This window comes from Dromiciops gliroides, chromosome 2, assembly GCF_019393635.1.
Source record: "Dromiciops gliroides isolate mDroGli1 chromosome 2, mDroGli1.pri, whole genome shotgun sequence".
Taxonomy (NCBI): Eukaryota; Metazoa; Chordata; class Mammalia; order Microbiotheria; family Microbiotheriidae; genus Dromiciops; species Dromiciops gliroides.
The window spans coordinates 247,443,116-247,467,875 of record NC_057862.1 but is presented as its reverse complement, the minus strand read 5'-3'; positions in this window follow the sequence as shown (position 1 = coordinate 247,467,875).

Here is a 24,760-nt window from a genome sequence, read left to right as displayed (position 1 = left end):
TCTTAATCAAGGGAGTATTATAGGCTTCCTCAGAGTGGTAATACGGTTAGTGATTATCTCAGAACACCTTTTCAGAGACTTGCATATTAAATTGAAATGGTGAGGATGAGCTGCTAGGCCAAAAAAAAAAAAAGAATTTGGAGAGAAAGCTAGCTGACTGTTTATATCCTGAATTCAACAAGTCATTATATTCATTTTCCAACTTTAAAATGGAAATACTTGGCACTGAATCTCAAGATCCAGCACATACAAACTCACACACACACACACACACACACAGGCACACGCACAAACCCAGCATCAATATATGGACGTGAGCAATCTGGGGAGTGGGGGATTTTTCCTCAAGGAAGAATTTGGGGTTGGCTGTCATCTTATCTTAAGTGAAAACACATCTGGACTTTTTTGCCAAAATTTTTGTGTGCCTATTAGAGAAAACCATTCTCTGTGCATCACTGTGGGAAAAATGCAGGCTTGATCTGCAACTTGCAATAGATTCCATACTTATCCAGACATCCATCACCATAGGAGCCTAAGGGACCTTTAGAAATCATCCAGCCCAATTTTACAAATCAGGAAAGTAAGAAAAGCTAAGTGGGGCCCTGTGTAACACTGGTCAAGTCACTGAAACATTTTAAGCTTCAGTTTCTTCATCTAGAAAACTGCAATAACACTAATAATAATAATAATAATTAAGCATCAAATGAGATGTTGTATGTAAAGATTTTACAAACATTAAGGGGCAATAAGGATGTGATTTTACTATTACTGTTGTTAGGAGGAAGCATGATCTAATGGATGGAAGCCAGAAAGACCTGGCTTTAGGTCCTGCCTCTGATCCATGCTGGCTGTTTTGACTCTGGGCTAGCCAGTTAAACTTTTAATGTTCTAGGTGGCTTCCTGCTCCTACAAGTCACAAAGAAGGTGCCTACCTTCATTGTTTTCAAAGCTGTATCACCCACAAGCTCCTTACATAAATAAAATCACAGGTCTAACTCCTGTCCCTATTTAATGATCACTGGACTATTTTGGAAATGGATAAAATAACTGCTTCTGTAGTTGAATCAATGGCAGTTGACAAGCATTTATTAAATGCTTACTATGTACCAAGCACTATGTCAAGCACCTCAAGCAGCTCACTTTCTAATGAAGGAGAAAACATACAAATAACTATGTCCATATAAAACAGATACAGTGAAAATGGGAGGTAATCTCAGAGACAAGGCATTTGTTTTGAAGGGTTAGGAGAGGGACAAGGACTGGGAAAGGCAGCTAGCTGGCACAGTGGATAGGGTACAGGGCTTGGGGTCAGAAAGACCTGAAGTCAAATCTGGCCTTAGACACTAAATAGATATGAGACCTTAAGTAAGTCATTTAACTTCTTTTATTAGCCTCAGTTTCCTGACCTAGGGATAATAATGGCACTGACTTCCCAGAGTTATTATAAGGATCAAATGAAATAATATTTGTAAAAGTACTTAGCATGTATCTATTGCCATATGAAAAAAATGCTCTAAACCACTATTGTTTAGAGAAATGCAAATTAAACAACTCTGAGGTACCATCTCATACCTATCAGATTGGCTAACATGACAAAAAAGGGAAAAAAATAAATGTTGGAGAAGCTGTGGAAAAATTGGAACGCTAATGCATTGGTGGTGGAGCTGTGAACTGATCCAACCATTGTGGAGAGTAATTTGGAACTATGCCCAAAGGGCTATAAAGCTGTGCATACCCTTTGACCCAGCAATATCACTATTAGGTCTTTTTCCCAAAGAGATCATAAAAAAGGGAAAAAGACCCACATGTACAAAAATATTTATAGCTACTCTTTTTTGTGGTGGCAAGGAATTGGAAATTGAGGGGATGCTCATCAATCAGGGAATGGCTGAATAAGTTGTAGTATATAAATATAATTATGAATATAATGGAATACTATTGTACTGTAAGAAACGATGAGCAGGCAGATTTCAGAGAAACCTGGAAGGACTTACATGAACATGCTAAGTGAGATGAGCAAAACCAGGACAACATTGTACATAGTATCAACAACATTATGTGTTGATCAACTGTGATAGACTTGACTCTTCTCAGCAATACAATGGTCCAGGAGAGTTCCAAAGGACTCATGATGGAAAATTATCTCCAAATCCAGAAAAAAAAGTACTGTGGAATCTAGATGCAGATTGAACCATACTATTTCTCCTTTTTTGTTTTTCTTTTTTGAGGTTTTTCCCTTTCGTTCTGATTCTTCTTTCACAGCATGACTAATGCAGAAATGTGTTTAATGTGATTGTACATATATAACCTATATCAGATTGCTTGTTGTCTTGGGGAGGGAGGAGGGAAGGGAGGGAAGGAGAAAAAACTTGAAACTAGAAATCTTATAAATACAAATGTTGAAAACTATCTCTACAAGTAAGTAGAAAATAATAAAATACTTTTATTAATTTTTTAAAAGTACTTGGCATGATGTCTAACAGGTAGTAGGGATTGTACAAGTGCCAGATGAAGAGGAGGAAGAGGAGGAGCCTCCTGCTCAAAGGTAGATTAGAGCTGAGTCTTGAAGGGAAACTAGTAGCCAAAGGGGAGGAAGAACATTTCAGGCATGGGAGAGAGCCAGTACAAAGGTTAAAAGAGTGTCACTTAAGGAAGAAGGCAGGTATTTCTGGATCATATAGTACATGGAGATAAGATCTAAGAATAATTGAAGGGTAGGAAGGGTCCAGGTTGTGATGGACCTCAAAAGTCCAACAAAGGTATTTATATTTGACACTGGAGGGAATAGAGAGCTACTAGAATTTATTGAGATAGGAACACAACAGTATAGTCAGATTAGCAATTTAGGAAGATTACTTTGGCAATAGAGTGGTATGGACTGAAATGGGGAGAGATTTGAGGCAAGGAAATGAATAAGAAGAAATAGTCCAGGCTTGAGGTGATGAAGGGCTATGCCAGGGAAGCAGCTATGTAAGCAGAAAAGGTTATATATGTGAGAGATGATGGGAAGGTAAAATGATAGGACTTGGCAACAGATCAGATATGTGGGGTAATTGAGGGTGATAAATTGAAGGTGAGACCACAGTTGTGAGCCTAGGTAACCAGAAGGCTAGTGGTGCCCTTAACAGTAACAAGGAAGTTAGCAAAAGAAGAGGATTTTGTAGAAAACATAATGTGTTCCGGTTGGAAATGCTGAGGATTTTTCTAGGTAATTTTTTTTCCATTTTATTAAAATTGGGTCATTGAGTTCCTTTGTCTTTTATTCTACCTTATTTAATCTGTTCCATTTATTTACTCTACATTTTTTTAACCAATAACAAATTGATTTGATGAGCGCTACTTTACAATATAGTTTTAGGTATGGAAGTACTATTCAACCCTCATCTCTGCTTCTTTTTATCATTTCCTGTGATATTGTAGATCTTTGGGTTTTTTTCCAAATTAATTTTGTTATTATTTTATCAAGTTCTATAAAATATTTCCTTGGGAATTTACCGGGATGGCAGTAAAAGTGTAAATTAACTTTGGTTGTATTGTCATTGCCTAGACATGAATACTGAATATTACTCCAGTTGTTTTTTTTTTTTTATTTCTCATGGGAGAACTTTCTAATCCATACAAGTCTTATGTATGCTTTGGTAAGCAGAACCCTAGATATTTTATGCATTTTGTAGTTATTTGGAATGAAATTTTTCTTTATAATTGTTGTTTCTTAGGTTTGGTTATTATTGTCTAGAAATGCTGTTGATTTTTGAGGGTTTATTTTGTAGGCTGCAATTTTGCTGAAGCTACTGTCTCAAATACTATCTCTGCTGATTCCCTCGGATTTTCCAAATATACCATCATATTGTCAGCAAATAGGGATACTTTTTTTCTCCTCTTTACCTTTCTTTATGCTTTAAATTTATTTCTCTTGTCTTGCTGATGTTACTAGCATTTCCAGAACTATATTAAATAATAATGGAGAGAGTTGTTATCTTTACTTGACTCTCCTATTTATTGAAAAAGGTTCTGGAGCACAGTGGATAAAGCACTGGCCCTGGATTCAGGAGTACCTGAGTTCAAATCTGGCCTCAAACACTTGATACTTACTAGCTGTGTGACCCTGGGCAAGTCACTTAACCCCCATTGCCCCGCAAAAAAAAAAAAAAAAAAAGGTTCTAGTGTATCAGCTTTGCATATATTGCTTACATTTGGTGTTAGATAGATATCTTTTATGATATTAAAAACATCCCTTTGTGGGAGTTTCAGCACAAAGTACTTTGCCAAAAGGCATTTCTTCATCTATTGAGATAATCATGTGGTTTGGGATTTTGGGGTTTTTTAAATATAATTAATTATGTTGATTGTTTTCCTAATGTTGAAGCATTCTTGTATCCCTGATAGAAAGCCCACTTAGTCATAATGAATGATTTCTTGGATAAGTCACTGTAGTCTGTTTGATAGGATTTCGTTTAAAATTTTTGAGTCAATAGTCATTAATGATATTGGCTTATAGTTTTCTTCTGTGTTTTCTCTTTCCCTGGTTTAGGTATTTGGACTATATTTATCTCATAAAAGGTTGCTGACAGGGTTCTTTCTCTGTTTCTAAGAACAATTTGTGAAGAATGGGTACTAATTGTTCTTTTAAATTTTGATAGAATTCTCCTGTGAATCCATTAGGACCAGGAGTTTTATTTTTTGCTAGTTCCTTTACAGCTAGATTTATTTCCCTTTCTGAAGTTGAGGTTATTTAAGATCTTTATCTGGTCTTCTGGTAGTTTGAATATTTTATATTTTTAAAGGTATTCCTCTATTTCTCTTATGTTTTCCATTTTGGTAGCATAGAACTCTGCATAATTTGTTCTTGTTAATCTTTTTTTTTCTGATTTTGTTGTAATTTTCCCTTAATCATTTACTATTTTAGTGATTTAATTTTTTGCCCTTTTCTTTTTAATCAGATTATCTAAACTTTATTAGTCTTTTCAAATAATCATGTTTCGGTTTTAGTTTTATTATCTATGGGTTTTTGTTTCTAATTTATCAATTTCTTTAATTTTTTTCATCTTTTTGTGTTTATTTTATGTCTATTTGTTGATTTTCTAATTTTAAAAAATGCGTATTCAGTTCATTAATCCTCTTTTTTCATTTTGTCAACGTATGTTTATAGGGATATGATTTTTCCCCTGAGGATTGCTTTAACTGAATCCCAGAAGTTATGGAATATTGTTTCATCATTATGATTTTCTTAAATGTAATAATTAATTGTTTCTATAATTTATTCTTTGATCCATTCATTTAAGACTTCATTATTGTGTCTATGTGAATCTGTAGCATTTGTTTGTGATTCCTGAACCAATTTTTATTTTCATTTAATTCTGGTCAGTAAAGAATATATTTTTTCTTTCTGACTTTTTTCCCAACATCTCTGGGTGCTAAGACATGGTCAATTGTTTGTAAAATTCCATGTGAAGCTGATAAATATGTACATTCTTTTGCAGTTTCATTCAGAAGATGCCACAAGTCTTTAAGCTTTAGTTTCTCCAACAATTTGTTCAGTCCCATATTTTTCCTTTTGTTTATCTTTCTGTTAGACTTATACAAAATTCAGAGGGATATTGAAGTCTCCTGTCACTATTGTGTGACTGCCTATAATCCCTCTAGCTCAGTTAATGTTTTCTTTATGAATTTGGATGCTAAGGCATTTGAAGCATAAAATTCTTGTACTAATGTTGGCTTGTTGTCTATGGTTCCTTTCAGTTTAATGTATTTTCCTTATTAATCTCTTTTTTTAATGTTTCTTTTTACTTTCTTTGCATGATTTCAATTCCTTTTTTGGCTTCACTTGATGAATAGTCATTTTTTCAGTCATTTTTATTTTGTGCATATCTTTGATTTTTAAATGTGTTTCTTGTAAGCAACAGATTGTAGGATTTTGTTTTCTTATGCAATCTGTCACTCTTTTTTGTTTTATTGGATTGCTCAACCCATTAACATTTATGAGAGTTAGATTTATATTTTTATCCATTTGTCTCTAATATTGGGTAGGGAACATTCAATGTATTTTTCCCCTCTTTTGCTATAAAAATAGTACTATGTTTTTCAATTATTTTAGCTTAGTCTTTTTTTTAAGTCTGTTCTATTCCCACTGGCTCTCTTCCCTTCACCTGATACCTCCTTTCCATTTGTTACCCCTTCCACATTGGGGTTTTGTTTACTGATTCCTTATTCTTTCCTATTTTTATCTGGTTATTTAATTCTTTACCCCTTCCCTTTCCCCCACCCCAATTAGTTTAGTTAATTTCTCCATTCCTTTCCTCCCCTTTAATTAGTCTTGCTGATTACTTTTTAAATTTTCATTTTTTGCACCCTTTTTCAGGGAGGATTACTCTCTCTCTTTATTATTCAACCTCTCTTTCTACTCTAGACCTTCATTCTCTGGCCCATGACCCCTATAACGATGTAATATCTCTCCATTCTCTGTATTTCTCATGGAATCAAAACCTTCACAGTATCTCCTACTTAGGCAATTTCTGCCACAGCCTTGAAGAGCTTGTCCTATGGGTTCCCTTTTTCCATTCTGCCTCATTTCTGGAATAAAGTCAGTTCCTGCAAGTGACAAGGAGAACAATACCACATGGTAAGATCCCTTCACATCATGTCTCTACTTATGTAGCCTACAGTTTATCTATATCCTCTCCCTGTTATATTCTTTTCCCCATTTGCTTCAAAATCTCCTCCCTATTTCCATGCCCTCCCATTTCCCCCAAGTACCAGTTGCCCCCAGGAGTTCTAATTCTCCCCTTTTTTGAGGTAGGATGAGTGGTCATTAAACACCAAATCCCTCAGACTATATATAGTCCAAGGTCCACATCTCCCTTCACAGACTATCTTTCTTTGTCCATAGGAACATTCATCAGTGGAATCCTCTTCTACCACCAAAGCAAGCCCTCCCTCCTTCCCCCTACCTTTTCTATCTGTTATGGGGAAAAGCAGCCACACTTTTTACTCCTTATTTGATAAAGTTCTTTTTTATTTTTGCTCTGGTTGGTTTTAAATTTTTTGTTTAAATCTGTTCCATCTAGGCTCAAGGATTCGTGGCAGATACCCACTGTGCCTATGTGTCTCCTCCCACCCTCTGGACCTCCTCACACTCGGGACCAGGCCATCTCCACTTCTCTCCTCCCCCTCCCCTGCACCGTGATTTCTTCGACCCTGCTCAGCATGAAGCAGTTTCAGAAGAATTGTCATTCCCTTTCCTTATATATAGAGAAGTGGGGAATGTTATGGGCCCAGAGCACCCCAAAAGTTCTCTGGGGCACATCAAAGAACCTTCTCCTTGAGAAACTAATCCAAAGGACAGACGCACCTAAAGAGATAAGTGGAACCAGATCTGGACTGAGCCAGCTCTGGGACCTCCACCCTTCATTCAAGTCTCCTCCACCCCTGGGAAGATAAGTCTGGATGTGGCTGCTGCCTTTGTGTCCTGAGGAGAAATGACTTGAGAGATCTGCAGCCACCCCTCACCCAACTCCTCCAGTCACCACCAGTGGGGGATGGTCCTCCCTCACTAAGGGAACTTTCCACAATCAGAGGATCACCCCCATCAGTCCTCTATAAAAGTACCTGCCAGTCTCCTGCTCAAGGAAATTAGTATCTCAGAGCTGTGCTCTGTGCCATGCTTTTCTCCCCATGAGAAGTCCAGGGATTTCTCTCTTGGTTTCCCTTCCCTTCCCTTGCCCCTAAATAAACTACTATCTTACTCTAATTGCTTTTGTGTGCAAGAGGGTGTAATTTTTTAAAGAGGAATTCCTAAGGACCTCAAACCCCAAACCCCTACCCCTACCCAAACCCCCTAGCCTATTTTTCCCCATGACATATCTTACCACCTTTTCTTCACCCACTGCCCTGCTGGTTCTTTTCTTCCCAAGAAACCAGAGTTTACCTTCCTCTCATTCCCAGCCTTAATTTCACCTGATTTTGACCCACAAGACACACTCCCTTCTATCTAAATTCTCCCTTTATCCCCTTTACTAAAACCTTCTATTCTGTAATATAGTCCCACAAAAAATCATCAATTTACCTGTAGGTAAGATATTACCAAATTCAAAATGCCCCATCTTGTCTCTTCACTGTTACCTTCACATAACTTCCATCTTCATCCCTGTCTCCTTTTGTACATTTAGAAAGAAGTCTCTTACTGGTCTCATAGTTGTCACTGCTGTTGCTGTCCTTGGCTATTGCACTCACTCACCTCTCTTGTATTTTTCCTGACTGGAATATTTGGTAAGGAAATAATCTCTTGAGGTCTGGTTTTCTTTCTAAGAATGTATCCAATGTCTCTTTATTATTGAATGTCCATATTTTAAAATTTTTGGTTAAACTCAGATTTGCAGAGTAGGTCACCCTGGGCTCCATCCTGAGTTCCACTGCTCTTTGGAATACATTATTCTGTTCCCTCTGGAATGTTCTAGTGGGTGCAGAAGAGACTTGTGTTATTCAAATTTCCTTTCCTTTGTATCTGGTTTTTCTCCCGATTACTTGTAGAATTTGTTTCTGAAATGAACTGTTAAATTTAACCACTATTTATCTTGGGGGGGGGTGTTCTGGAGGAGATTTAAGAATTCTTTCAATTGGCATTTCATTTTCTGTGTTCAGAAGTTCTGGGCACTTCACTTGTATTATATTTTGCATTATGGTCTTTAGGTTTTTTGTCTTGTTGTGTTCTTCTGGGAGACCTATGATCCTTAGGTTGTCTCTACACATACTGTCTTGTAGATCAACGTTTGACTTGGATGCTGAGAATATTTTCCTTTAATGTTATTTCTTTTCTTCTAGATTTTCCTTCACTTCTGTGTATTTTTATTCCCAATCTATTGCTCTCCCTTTCATTTAGTTAATGATACTTGCCATAGCAGATTCAAGTTTTTCTATTTTGCCCATTTTTTTTTTTTGCTATTAAGGCCATAAATTATTTTCTCATAATTCTCATTTCCATTTTAAAACAATCAGGAACAATGTGTTGTGATTCCATATTCTCCTCAAATTCCATAGGGTCTTCTGTCTCATAAAGTGTTAGATCATTTTCTTTTGTTTCACAGCATTTATTCATAGATGCCTGCACTTGTTTACTAGAGATGGAGGCTATATTTCCTTCTGCTGTTATTGTTTTCCCTGTTGATTTATCTGTTTATGTTGTCCTTCCTGAGATCTTTGGTAATTTCAATCTTTTAAAAAAAAGAAAGAAAGAAATTCTTCTTTTCTCCTACTGCTCATTCTCTGACTCTCTCCTCTCTGATTATGGTTTCTTTCAGGACTGAATCTCAATCTCTGAGACTCTAGGAGATGGGATGGGGTGGGGCATGGTTTGGGGCCCTATTTGAAGCCCAGATACCTGTATTGCCCCATTCCTTCTTTTCCTCCACTCTCCCACAAAGATGTTTTATAACATAGAATGCTATGCAATTGCTGTTGTAGTGGCCCCAGAAAGCTTCTAAAGCCTTGAGCCTAGATCTCCATGACAATGAAAAGAGGAGAGGGGGCACTAGGGTGGGATGTTAGGTTTTGTTGCAAGTCCATATGTCAGGTCCTTGGTTCAGGTAATGTGACTTCACTGAGGGCAACATGGTGGGCATTTCAGGAGAGGGTGCTGAATGAGATCAGGGTAGGGTGAATTTATGGGGGGAGAGAGTTAACCTTCTTTTACATTCTTGGTGATCTAGCCATCTGTGTCAAATACCCCCATAGCAAGAACCAGATTAAAATTTTATTAGGAAATGTCCAACAAAATAAATAAAAATACAATAAAACATAATCATGTTAATTTGTGGTTTTCTAAATCAATATGCTGCCTATTTCTATTTAAGTCTGATACCACTGTGGACCTAGACTATGGAAAGAGATGAAATCACTCTATCTTTGGCATATTTCTGTTTTGGAGAAGTTTGAGGGGTCATGGGAATTGTTGATCATATGAACTGAAAGTCTGAGTTATATATTTCTTATTCTGCTATAGTTATGTTTTACATTTCAGGATTTTTCTTTCTTCCAACTCTGAAACTCATCAAATTCATTTTGTATTCAGCTCCTACCTCTCTAGTTTTCAACACCTCTCAATTATGATAACTTTCAGACTACATTAGCATGTTGTTATTTCTTCTGTAAGATTATTAGAGATGCTAAATAGATCTAATCTTAACCTCTAGGCCACTTTATTAGGTCCAACAAACCTCACAAATTGGATAATTTGTCATTCATCATTATACTTTATGGTCTTACCGACAGCTTTTAGTCCATTCATATTGTAAGAGAGACTATCTCCATATATAACATCTGCTACTGGCTTCAAATTAAAAACTTGGCTATTTTCATTTTAAAAAACAGAAGTCATAACTTACTAATGAGATTGTTGGGCAGGATTCTTTTGACCTCCTAGGTTTTCATAAATTTTTGTAAGCTTTTATTTTCATCTTTTACTTTTAGCATTTTATATGATATCTCATCTCTTACATTCATAGCAATGAGAGAAAGCATTATTGTTGCTCAGTCATTTCAGTCATGTCTGACTCTTCATGACCCCTTTTGGCGTTTACTTGGCAAAGATACTAGAGTACTTTATCATTTCCTTCTCCTGCTCATTTGACAGATGAGGAAACTGAGTCAAACAGGATTAAGAGACTTGCCCAAGGCCACATAACTAGTAAGTGTCTGAGGCCAGATTTGAACTCATGAAGATGTCTTCCTGACCCTGAGCCCAGTGTTCTATCTACTGTGCCATCTATCTGCCCACTAGAGGAAGCAAGTGTGATGGAAAGACCTGAGGTCTTATCCTGACTTATTATATGAGATTTGGGAGGTCATCTAGGCCAATCACCTGCCTAATACATGGATCCCTCCTCCAGCGTCCTTCACAAGTGGTTGCCCATGGTCTCCTTTCACACTTCTAATGACAACAAAAAATTCACATTAATATTTGTCTAGATGTGTGTCTTCATCAGTGTGACAAACTCCTAGTGTCAAAATTCCCTCCGCTGGAGCATAACCCCAAATGGTTCATAACTTATAATCCTAGAGACTTACAAAAAGGCATGAAGGAGACAATTAACCTCCCTATGGATAGATACACAGCTAGTGTGTTTTAGAGGAAGAACTTAAACTAAAATCTTCCCAAGTCCAGGGCTGACCTCTCTCCAGGAAGCCTTTTTGCCTCTCCCATAGAGTTATAGAATTTTATATAGAATCTACATAAAAATCCATAGAATCATGGAATTTTAAAGCTGAAAAGGACTGTTCATATCATCTATTCTAATCTCCTGGTTTTATGTATGAGAAGTCTAAGAGCTAAGGAAATCAAGTGATTGGAAAAGTGACTCAAACCCAGGTCTTCTAAATCTGCTTCTAAGTCCTCACTCTAATATACCATCCTGTATTTATGTTTTACAAAGTGCCTTTCTCATAATAAATCTGGTATGGTGTTAGGGAAAGTACCATTATCACCATTTTATAGAGGAAATTGAGGCTGAGATGCTAAATGGCCTGTCAATGTTTATGCATTTAGCAACTGTCAGGTTTTTAAATTCAAGTCATTTTTTCCCCAGGATTTGAGACTTCTTTTCTTCCTATGTCTTTGGTATATTTCCCCTCCTTCAGGCACCTAAGGCACCTAGGTAGTACAGTAGATAAGTGGCTAGGTCTGGAGTTAGCCTCAAATCCAGCCTCAGTCATTTACTAGCTGTGTGACCCTGGGTAAATTATTTAACTTCTGTTTGCCTTGCTTTCCTTAACTGTAAAATGATGAAAATAGCACCTACTTTCCAGGGTTGTTGTGGGGATCAAACAAGATATTTATAAAGTCCTTATCATAGTGCCTGACACATAGTAGGCTCTATACAAATGTTTATTCCCTTTCTTCCATCCTTCAGATGATACCTTGCCTATTTGTCCCTCAATGCCCTCATAATTGTATTAGTTCCAGTATGGATCTCCTCAATATAGAGTTGATCCAAACTGGCTGTTTTTCCTGTCAATGTTTTCTTTAGTGACATTTCTACCTCCTCTGTAAGAACTTCAGTGACTGTGAACCACCCAAATGGGGTAGTTCAACTATGGCTGATGGAAAAAGTTTATTGAGGTTTTTTTTGCAGATCTTTTCCATTCTTCTTGTGTTTATAACCCTCTTTCTACTTTTTTTTTGTTAATTGTCTTCTTTTCATTTTTAAATTTTTTAATGCCTTTAGATATTCTTAGTTGAATAGCTTACCAAGCTTTTTTTTAAACAGTTTTATCTATGAAACTTGCATCAGACCAAAGAAAAATCTTTATGCATTGGCAATAGAAAAAAGGCATATGCATTTTTCTTTTTTATATAAAGATATACTGAGAAATCATCATCAGTAGCATCATCTTCAAGGGATGTGGGAGGTGGGGTGGATGGGTGGGTGGGGATGTAAAAGACTCCCATTGTAATTTTCCACAATACTTACTATTCAGGAAATTATTCTTTATGTTGTCTCATAACCTAAGATGCTAATGCACTGAAAAACTTTGTTGTTCAGTTGCTCAGTCACGTCTGACTCTTCATGAGCCCAGGGACCAAAGCACACAAGGCCCTTCTAGCCTCCACTATCTCTCAAGGTCTGTCCAAATACTACCTAAATACTAAAGAGTAAAAGAAACTAATTGTTTTAATCTTTCTTCAATACCTAAAAGACATGGGATTTCATCAATATGGTGCTCTCCCTACCAAAATATCTGCACAAAAGCAATATCATATAGATTTAAATCCCTTTAGACCTCATGAGTTGCTCTGGCCAAAAAAAAAATCCAACCAATGTACAGTCTTCTGGTGATGAGCTCTCTGAATTTAATAAAGCTGATTCTTGAGTAGAATACCATGGTATATTTGAAGGGTTATGGCATTGAAGCATTTCCAGTTTGGTAGAGGTACTAATCCACTGGCAATAATCTTCAAGAAAAAGACATGATGGGGCATCTGAGTGGCATTTTGGTAGAGGTTTCAATCCTTATCGAATGAACTTTCAAATTATCAAATTAGTCCAAATTAGTTCACTATAATGAAGACGATTAAATCTATATTGATTTCAGAGAGTAGAGAAGAATTTCATTAAACATTACAGAGTATCAACAACAATTTACATTGAATAGTGCAACAGTTTGTCTTTTGCTCAATGAAGTAAAAAAAATCAATGTTAAAATAAATTTAAATATTTTCCAAATAAAGTCCATTTGGCTTTTGGATTTGTCTGATTTTTTTTGGTGGGGCAATGAGGGTTAAATGACATTCCCTGGGTCACACAGCTAGTTAGTGTCAAGTGTCTGAGGTCGGATTTGTACTCAGGTCCTCCTGAATCCAGGGCCAGTGCTTTATCCACTGCACCACCTAGCTGCCCCATTTGATTCTTTTAAAGCAGATTTTAAAATGTTTTTTTTTTAATTATGAGGGACAGGACTTATGTCCATGATGAATGTCTAAAAAGAAGGCATACCAACTAGATCCTATATACTTACTCCAACAAAAACCTGAAATTCATACCAGACTGAAAAATTAATCAAGAAATAGAATAGAAAACTATATCAAAATGATTTTGTAGAAGCCAGAACTGCACAACGGATCAACCAAAAGTCTGAATGCAATGAGAAAGGAAGCCACCAGCAAGAGCAGAGACAAAGCAGGCAAACCCAGGTTCCCAGCATGAGAAGTTTCCTAAGCTTGGTAACCAGACACTACCCAGAAATATATGTAGCCTGCCTTTGCAGGGCCTTGACTATCAAGAGAAGAAGGTTCACCCAAGAAAGCTCCAAGTAGTCCAGAAATCTTCAAGGAGGAGATCTTGGAAGGTCCTTGGGATGGCAGTGAAAAGCAATCAATGTGGTATCACATCATTCAGACAAGAATACTCAAGGCCCATGGGTTAGGAGATTCTCTAACACCCTATCCTGACACAGCAGAGAAGTCCTTGAATATCAAGTTTTCTGAACCTCAAAACTCCAAGAGAACCTATTACTGGGAGGTTAATACCAACATAGGAACTCAGGTGACCCAAGGCAGGTCCAAGCAGGGCCAACCACCTCACCCAAAAGCAAAGCAATTGGCAGAGTCTGGCACTGGCACAAAGCCCCATTTCAGGAACTAAAACTAGAGATGAGTATATCAAGAAAATATCAAATAGGACCAAAAAGGATTACAACTATAGAGATTCTCCTCTGAGAAAAAGGAGACAAAAATGCCATAGGAACTAAAATAGAGATTCAAAAGGCAGGAAAATGGAGTTTACAAAAGGACAACATGAATACTGAGAAGAAATAAAACAAGAGATTAAAATGAAATAAAAAACTTGGATGAAAGAATTCCAAGGAGGATAGTTTAGAAGAGAAAATATAAACCTTGCCCAAGGAATGGAATCCCTTAAAACTAAAGTTACACCAAGCAAAAATCAAGGACTCTATGAGATAGCAAGAACTAATAGAACAAAATCAAAAGGTTGAAAATATAGAAGAAAATGTAAGATATCTGGTATAAAAAAACTAACCTGGAAAATAGGTCAAGAAGAGATAGTTTAAGGATTATTAGATTTCCTAAAAACCATGATCCAAAAAAGTTTGGATGCTATATTTCAAGAAACTATCAGTGAAAGCCACCCAGATATTTAGAGCCAGAAAGTTAAGTAAAGATAGAAAGAATCCACCTATCACTTCTGAAAGGGGGAAAAAAACAAGAAATATCATAGCCAAAATACAAAATTTCCCCATCAAAGGAAAAAATACTACTTGAATCCAGAAAGAAGTAGTTAAGTGCCAGGGAAATACAGTCAGGATCAGACAAGACCTGGCAGCATCTATTATGAATAAGAGGATAGCTTGTAATACAATGTTCCAGAAGGCAAAAGAGAGGCTTACAAACAAGAAATCATTTACCTTAAAAACCTGAATATGATCTTGGAGAGTGTTAAGAGGAAGGATAATAATAGGGAAGGATAACCTATGAGGTAAACAAACTTCCAGATGCTGGAGGAGAAAGTAAAAGGGAAGGAAGCAAAACAAGGAACTCAAATTATAGGGGATTTCTTAGAACGTCTCTTAGGGAATTGAGGAATGGTTGAGCACACATTTGTTATATAAATATAATAGAATGTTACTAAACCATAAGAAATTATAAAAAATTATTTCAGAGAAATCTGGCTTGTAAGATCTGATCAAGAGTGAAGCAAGGGGGCAGCTAGGTGGCGCAGTGGATAGAGTACCGGCCCTGGAGTCAGGAGGACCTGAGTTCAAATCCGGCCTCAGACACTTAACACTTACTAGCTGTGTGACCCTGGGCAAGTCACTTAACCCCAATTGCCTCACTAAAAAAAAAAAAGAGTGAAGCAAGGGACTTCCTGGGGGGAGCCAAGATGGTGGAGGACAGGGAGTAACTCCTCAGAGCTCTCCCCCAAATCCCTCCAAATGCCTTCAAGTAATGCCATAAGACAATTCCTCAAGCAGCAGAACCCACAAAAGGACAAAGTGAGATCATTTTCCAGCCAAAGATGGCTTAGGAGGTCAGCTGGAAAGGTCTGTTATACCAGGGTGAGAGTGGAGTGCAGATCTGGGTCACACCATGCAGACCCAGACCCAGCCCCAGAGAATCAGGCCTCTGGAACCTTGGAATCAGATGAGGCAGCAGCTACTTCTGGAACTCAGCTCACAGACTGGTGAGGGTGTCGAGTGGTTGGCTGGGAGGAGATTGCAGATGTCTCTTCTGGCACTGAGGTGGAACTCTGTTGTGTTCCCCATGCTCAGAAACAGGAAACAGTCTTGGGTGGTGTCCCAGGATAGACAGGGGCACAGGTGCACCAAAGCTTGCAATCACAGTGAAACAGAATTCTGTTCCCAGGTTAAAGAGCAAGCAGGCCTGTGGTTACTTACAGACCAGAGCACAGGTCAGGGGAGTGTAGAATGTGCCTCTCCTTAAATCATACCACCTGGGACCTCCTGAAGCTTGGGACAGTGTGCCCTGGAAGCAGTTCCCCACTTTAAGAAGGAGTTAAAAGTTGAGAAATAGGCTGGGGAAATGAGCATACAGAAGAAAATTCAGACACTAGAAAGTCTCTTTGGTGACAAGGAAGATCAAAATACACCCTCGGAGGAGGAAAACAAAGTCAAAGTTCCTACATCCAAGGCTTCCAAGAAAAATATGAACTGCTCACAAAGGACTTTGAAGATAAGGTTAAGAGAGGAAGAAGGGAAAAAAAGGAAAGAGAAATGAGAGTGAGGCAGGAAAGTCATGAAAAAAGTCAAAAGCTTAAAAAGCCAAATGGAAAAGGAGATACAAAAGCTCTGTGAAGAAAATAATTGCTTAAGAATTAGGATTGAGCAAATGGAAGCTAATGACTTTATGAGAAATCAAGACACAATAAAGCAAAACCAAAAGAATGAAAAATAGAAGGCAATGTGAAATATCTCCTTGGAAAAACAGCTGACCTGGAAAATAGATCCAGGAGAGATCATTTGAAAATTAGAAAGCTATGATCAAAAAAAGAGCTTAGACATCATCTTACAAGAAATTGTCAAGGAAAATTGCCCTAATATTCTAGAAGCAGAAAGTAAAATAGAAATTGAAAGAATCCACTGATTACTTCCAGAAAGAGATCCCAAAATGAAAATCTCCAGGAATATTATAGCCAAATTCCAGAACTCCTAGGTCAAGGAGAAAATATTGTAAGCAGCCATAAAGAAACAATTCAAGTATGGTGGAGCCACAGTCATGATAGGACAAGATCAAGCAGCTTCTACCTTAAAGGATTGAAGGGCTTGGAATATGATATTGTGGAGAGCAAAAGAATTGGGATTACAACCAAGAATCACCTACCCAGCAAAACTGAGTATAATCTTTCAGGGGGAAAATGTGAATTCTTCTTTTTTTTGCAGGGCAATGAGGGTTAAGTGACTCACCCAGGGTCACACAGCCAGTAAGTTTCAAGTGTCTGAGGCCAGATTTGAACTCAGGTCCTCCTGAATCCATGGCTGATGCTTTATCCACTGTGCCACATAGCTGCCCCTGGAAAATGGGAATTCAATGAAAGAGAGGACTTTCAGACATTCATGATAAAAAGACCTGAGCTGAATAGAAAATTTGACTTTCAAAGACAAGATCCTAGAGAAGCATAAAAAGGTAAATAGGAAAAAGAAATCATAAGGGATATTAAAATTAAGGGATGTTAAACTGTTTACATTCCTATATGAGAAGATGATACTTGTAACTCATAAGAACTCATAAGAACTTTCTCATTATTAGGGCAGGTGGATGGAGTATATTTAGATAGAGGGCACAGGTGTGAGTTAAATATGAAGGAATGATATATTTAAAAAATAAAATTTAGGGGTGAGAGAGGAATGCGCTGGGAGAAAGGGAAAGGGAGAGGTGGAATGGGGAAAGTATCTCACTTAAAAGAAGCAAGAAAAAACTTATGGAGTGGAGGGGAAGATGGGGGAGGTGTGGTGGAGTGAGTGAGCATTACTCTCATCAGAATTGGCTCAAAGAGGGAATAACACACACTCAATTGGGTAGAGTAATCTATCTAACTCTGCAGGAAAGTAGGAGAGGAAGGGTATAAGGAGGGAGGGATGAAAGAAGGGAGGGCCAAAAAGAAGAAGGGTGGGCAGATTGGAGGAGGGGGCAGTCCGAAGCAAAACACCTTTGAGGAGGGATAGGGTGAAAGAAGATAGAAAATAGAGTAAATATCATGGGGAGGGAATAGAATGGAGGGAAACATGGTTAGCAATAGTAACTGTGAAAAAAATTTTGAAGCAGAGGCAAGAGCAATGTAAGATGATGACGATCATGAGAATGATTGAATGATTGATGGGTTGATGATGATTAGATGAAGATGAGAATTGACTGGTGAGAATTGATTGATGATGATAAAACAGTATGGTACTTTGCTGGGCTATTGTGAAGAAAATTCTTTGTCAGGTATAAGGTACTATGTAAACGTTACCTATTACTGTTGTTGCAATAATCAACCTCATGGGCTTATTATAAGGAAATCTCTCTTTAAAGTACTATATAAGGGGCAGCTAGGTGGTGCAGTGGATAAAGCACTGGCCCTGGATTCAGGAGGACCTGAGTTCAAATCCAGCCTTAGACACTTGACACTCACTAGCCGTGTGACCCTAGGCAAATCACTTAACCCTCATTGCCCTGAAAAAAAAATTTTTTAATTAAAAACTATATAAATGTAGTTTACTATTTTAAAAAAATGATGAGTAGGATGCTATCAAAAAACCTGGGAAGACCTACATGAGCTGATGCAGAGTGAAATGTACTGTATACAAAATAATAGGGGCAGCTAGGTGGCACAGTGGATAGAGCACTGACCCTGGAGTCAGGAGGACCTGAGTTCAAATCCGACCTCAGACACTTAACACTTACTAGCTGTGTAACCCTGGGCAAGTCACTTAAACCCAATTGCCTCACTAAAAAAAAAAAAAAAAAAACAGCAATATTTTAAGATGATCTCCTATGAATGACTTGGTTATTTTCAGCAATGCAATGATCCAAAACAACTCTGAAGGACTTATGAAAAATACAATCCATCTACAAAGAAAGAACTAATGGTATCTGAATACAGATCGAAGCATAAATTTTTTGTTAGTTGCTTTATCTGAAGTTTTGTTTTGATCTGTTTTCTTTAACAACCTGGCTAATATAGAAATGTTTTGCATGTATAACTTTTTTAAAAGAGTGAAGTGAGCAGAACTATGAGAACAATTTACATAAGGATAACATCCCTGTAAGGTATGTATGGAGTGGGGTGGGGAGAAGGAATTGCAATGATTTTACAACCTCTCAATAGACTAATTTCCTAACCACCTGGTGGCCTAATGATGGAATGTCCCCAACTCTTATTGAAGGAGAAATAAAATACAACAAACTATACAAAGATATAGCAAAACAGAAGGTGTTAACCATTGTTGTAAAAACTATTTGTTGTTGCACAAAGACACGAAGTCTTGTCTAAATATTTACATCAGTTCTGTAGTTGTGTCTTAAAGGTTTCTTTCACAATTTTTAAGTATTTGGTTACCTTTTTTTGCCTCCTGTCCTTGAACAGGGAATGTCTTTTCATAATAAATCATGACAATTGAATGACAAATAGAGAAGACCCTCTTTTTCCCTTAGTTAATTTTTCCTTTCTTTATCCCTCCCTCTGTTGTGAAATGCTTTCTTATTTATCCTAAATTGTCTCAGAATACTGCTAATTGTTTGTGTACTCTAAATGAGCCTGAAAAACTATAAAAATTAAATCTGTACCATAGGAATTTGAAGTTGCTCTCAGTGAGAACAGTCTTCCTTAGCATACTAATAAATTTCTTTGTGTTCATTTTGGCCTCTTATCACCAACTCACAGTTATTGGAACCCTCAGTGATGGGTATACTTCTAATAGGTCCCATTTCTCTTGGTCAAGAAAATTCCCTGAAAAAAGAAAAACAACTTTGAAAGCCTTAAGAACTCTGATCAAAGCAATGATTAACCATGTCTCCAGAGGACCTATGATGAAGCATCTTATCTACCTCCAGACAGAGTTGATGGACACATACAAAATGAAGAAAGTTTATATTTGTATGTGCTATGTATATAGGTATTGTATATGGATATATTTAGAAATGGTCACAGTATGGATTCATTTTGATTGACTATACTTTCTCAGTTATTGGGGTGTGGGAAGAAGGCTAGGAATAGGTGGCTAGCGACAATGATGCAATAAAAAAGAGGGTCACTGTAACATTTTTAAATGCATAAAGGAAAATGAAAGGAAGTAAAGAAGGAAGCTGAAACAAACCAGATGGTTTTGAAAGTAATCAGTAGAATTTATTATACCTTTTTTTTCAATTAGGTGTATGAAATGGAGATTCATGATTTCATAGAGAATCCTCTTTTTTGTGTTCTGCTACTTATAGTGTTTAAATTCAGAATTAAAAGGCTTTTTAAAAATGAAAATTAAATGATAGGTACAGCAGACAAAACTCTCCTTTCTTGGAGAAAGTCAGGGAGATAACAGAGCTAAGATCTGCAGGTTTCAATTGGAAGAAGCAGGAGGCAGAGCCAAGATGGCGGAGGAAAGACATTAAGCTCACAGGGCTCCTGATACAATAACCCCCAAAACAGCAATAAAAGAACCCTTGGGGCAGAAAAACACACAAAAATATGGGCTGAGAGTTTTCTCCAGCCATAGACAGATTTTAGGGGGCCATTCTGGGCCACGAATAAAGCCTAACCCCGAAATTGGGCTGACACACCAGACACCCACTAGAGGAATTTGCCCCAGTGCCTCTGAATCGGCTGCAGCACCTGCGTCTTCTGGAACCAAGCGCACGCGTGCGGTCAGGCTGAATGGCTGGCCTGGGGGGTAAGTGCAGGGGTACCAGTGGACTGGGGGTAAGGATTTGACTGTCCCACCCCACCAGGCAACCAGGAAGAAATCCTGAGCGGCTGAAGGCCCAGGTGGGGGAGGGGAGCAGGGGAGCAGTCTCATCGGAAGCTGAGAACCACACCACAGAAAGCTTTGCTGGTTGGTTGCTTAGTAAAGTAGGCCTGAGGTTATCTCAGGACCTGAGAACAGGCCAGGTGAGATTAAAACCTGCACCGCCTCAATCCCAAACACCTGGGACCCTCTGAAGCTGAGAACAGGAGTGGAGCCAAGAAGCGTCCCCACCACCACCACCCCCCAGTGGAGAGTTTAAAATCAAATGAAAGGGAGGCCAGGAAGGCCGAGAAGAAGCCCAACCATTCCCCGGGCCATGCTGTAGCTTGAACAGTGTGTCCTGGAAGCAGAGCCACACTTAAAGAAGGAGTTAAAAGCCAAGAAATAGTAAGCCAGGATGAGCAGGCAGAGAAAGCAGAAGACCATCAAAAACTTCTTTGGGGGTAAGGTAGACCACAATACAACCTCAGAAGAAGAAGATAATAACAGGGTCAAAGCTCCAACATCCAAAGCTTCTAAGAAAAATATGAACTGGTCTCAGGCCATGGAAGCTCTCAAAAGGGACTTTGAAGAGAAAGTAGGAGAAATAGAAAGAAGATGTAGAGAAAAGGAGGAAAGAATGGAAAGAGAAATGAGAGCGATAAAGGAGAGTCATGAGAAAAAAGTCAACAGTTTGAAAAGCCAAATGGAAAAGGAGATTAAAAAACTGTCTGATGAAAATAACTGCCTAAGAATTAGGATTGAACAAATGGAAGCTAGTGACTTTATGAGAAACCAAGACACAGTAAAGCAAATCCAATTGAATGAAAAAATAGAGGGCAGTGTAAAATATCTCCTTGGAAAAACAGATGACCTAGAAAATAAATCTAGGAGAGATAATTCAATTGGAAGAAGCAGACCCAAAGACAGTTATTGATTGGCAAAGCAGCAAGAGTTCCCACAATCTCATCCAAAGACTCTTGTATCTCAACCAGAGATTTCAACCAAGCAAATCAATCATTCCAATGATTCTTAAGGGTTAAGAAACCAACCCAATTTCAAAATCCCAGTCTTTTCCTACTCCTGGCAGAGAACCCTGTTTTCAGACATGAAAATGGACTTCAGTTTGTAAATATTAAAAAAGAGAGAATTGGTATTAATTTATCTTTGTCAGAGCTAAATGAATTGATGTAGTCTTTCATATTTCCACCTCCTGGCCTACAAAATAATTATGTTTTTTTAAAAAACAGTTTAATCTGTTTCACCTAAGTCATTTTTCACTTAAAGAAAGAGTATGATTTTCCAGGTAATTAAAAATTACAAGCTTCTTCAACTGTGAATGCCCTGATCTAACTCAAGATGGTTATCTTTGGAAAGGGGATTTAGAAAAGCCATTAGAAAGTTATTATCATTACTAAGAAGATGTGGGAACAGTAGTTCAGCTAAAATAAATATCATTTCTTTAAAAGTAGACCAGATTTCACATTGAGAGGAGAGGCAGGACTTTTAATCCCTTATTTTCACAATACTGCCTAATTGCCAGTAGGTCTGATAACAACTGAAATGTATGCATCAATCAATCCAGTCAATTCTGACTAGAGCTCATCCAGTGGAATATGTGCTGAGTTGACATGGCAACTTCCAGGGACAGTAAATTAGCATTTATTAAGCACCTACAATATACAGGCAGCCGGTGGTTAGATTGACCACTGGGCCTGGAGTCAGAAAGATTTTAGTTCAAATCCTGCCTCAGATATTTACTAGCTGTGTGACTCCCGGACAAATAATTTAACCTCTGTTTGCCTCAGTTTCTTCAATTGAAAAATAGGGAGAAGAATAGTACCTACTTTGCAAGTGAGGATAATATTTCTAAAAATCATTTATCCCAGTGCCTGGAACATAGTAATATATATATATATATATATATATATATATATATATATATACATATAAAGGCTCATTCCCTTTTCCCTGTGTGCTAAGCCCTGGGCTAGTGCTTTGGGATGACAAAGCAAACCCTGCCCACTTCCACCCTGCCATGGCTGTAGGAGGGGAGAGGCTGAGTCAAAGCTGAGTCAGAGGGCACTGGCCACAGCACCAGGAAGAATTGCCCACTCAGAGGATTTAAAAGGAGTGACCTGGGGCAGCTAGGTGGTGCAGTGGATAAAGCACCAGCCCTGGATTCAGGAGGACCTGAGTTCAAATCCAGCCTCAGACACTTAACACTTACTAGCTATGTGACCCTGGGCAAGTCACTTAACCCCCATTGCCCCACAAAAAAAATAAATAAATAAAAGGAGTAACCCTTTCGTCTGCCTCTCTCTCTTCCTCTCTCTGGACCATAAAGCATGAGAAAATGCCTCTCTTGGGTTTCCTGTGTGGGGTGCAAGAGAGACAGGTGTCCTCCCCCAGACAGGCAAAAATAGTCACTGCTCATTCTTGGCAGCTAGAACAGGGATTTGGTTAGTTGAGCTTGAACCTCAGCCTCCAGGTGCCTCTTCTGTTTTGTGTTCCTACCCCAAGAATAGGTCACTGAACAGCAATCCCCAAATGGACACGGCCAGTCTAGAACGCAGACTTGTCAGTTCAAGAGGCCAGGAGCTCCTATCTGAACTGATTGGTAGAAGTAGTGTTCTTTTTGGAGAAGATGACAACCAGAAGGAGGAGGGGGACCTGAGCTCTGACCTGGCTTGTCAAAAAATATAGGCTTAGAGGAATTTGGACAGTGCAGAGCTTAGGTGAAGGTAAATGCCTGTTAGACTATTTGATGAGGCTTTATGTCTTAATGTTTTCAGTATCAATCTCATCGGAGGGTCTAACAGTAGTTATAAGTTACTGGTGCTCATCTAAATCTTTGTCAATGTACACCTGTGAGTCTTTTAAGTATTTCTTAAAAGCTTTAAGCACTTCTTTGGGAGAAACATTTCCTTTATTGGAGGGAAAAAATAGTTGTTCTATGCCTAATTTAAATTATACAAAAAATACCCTTCTTCTCTCCTCTCCCCCTACCCCTTTCAGGAAGATCCTAGACATGAGCCAAATCTAAAATGAAATGATTTTCCCCTGAAACTACAGGGTGGGGATAAAAAGAGGCAAAGAGTGACAGAAAAAGAACTTGACTCCTCTCTTTAAGGCATGGGCTTCTTCAGGATTGAACCTGGTCTGTATACATGTGGGTCCTGACCAAATGCTTTCTTATTTGGATATGAAGAGGATACGTGGCCCTGACCTTTGGGGCCTACAACAGTTCTATGTGTAATGTTACAACCCTTAGCAGCCAAGAAGACTTCCCAAGTTCTGGGAAAGGAAGACAGAATGGAAGGACACATCCTGTCTCTATCTCCTTCCTCCTCCCTCGGTAGGCTAATCCATAAACGCACTGCAAATACTATGATTTAGGAGTTTCAAAAGGTAGGCTTGCTCCCCAAATGTCTCACCTACCTGAGTGTCCAGCAATGCCACTGTTAGAATCATACTTAATCCACACCAATCTGGATTAAGGCACTATTACTTAAACCAAATGGACATGAATCAACAGAATGATCAAACTTTGGGCAGTTGACTATTTGTGGCACCTCTAATTGGGTGACTTACTTTTTCACCTGGGCCCAGGTTACCCTTCACAATTCCCCTCTTTATAGATATGTTAAGATATAGGGATACATAGTGAATAGAGAGCAAGCCACTAAATCAGGAAGTTCTGTGTTTGTCTTACTTCTGACACATACTAGCAACTAAGCTACTTAACCTATCAATGCCCTATGGCAATTCTCTAAGATTATAATTCATTCAGTGAATTAATTTAATTTATTAAGAGCCTACTATGTGCCAGACACTGTGCTATGCACTAGAGAGACAAAGAAAGATGAAAGAGTGATTGGTAGGAGGCAGCTAGGTGGTTCAGTGGATAGAGCACCAGCCCTGGATTCAGGAGGACCTGAATTCAAATTCAGCCTCAGACACAACACCAGCTGTGTGACCCTGGGCAAGTCACTTAACCCTAATTACCCCACCAAAAAAAAAAAAAAAAAAGAGTGATTGGTAGAAGTTTCTCACCCTGAGCTGCCTACATTGATAAAAATCACAAGTCTAGTCCCTCCCCTCTTAAAAAAAAAAAAAGATATCTTAACCCTGATCTAATTTTTAATCAGTTTAGGGAATCTCGTTTGAGGTATAATGTTATCAAACCTCAGTCAGACTACATGATTTCAAGATGTATTCCAACCTCAAAATTTTATAATCCTATGATATGATTGCCCTCTTTTAATCTGGAAGGTTAGCACATAAATAATTCACATTATAATTTATATGTTTGTAC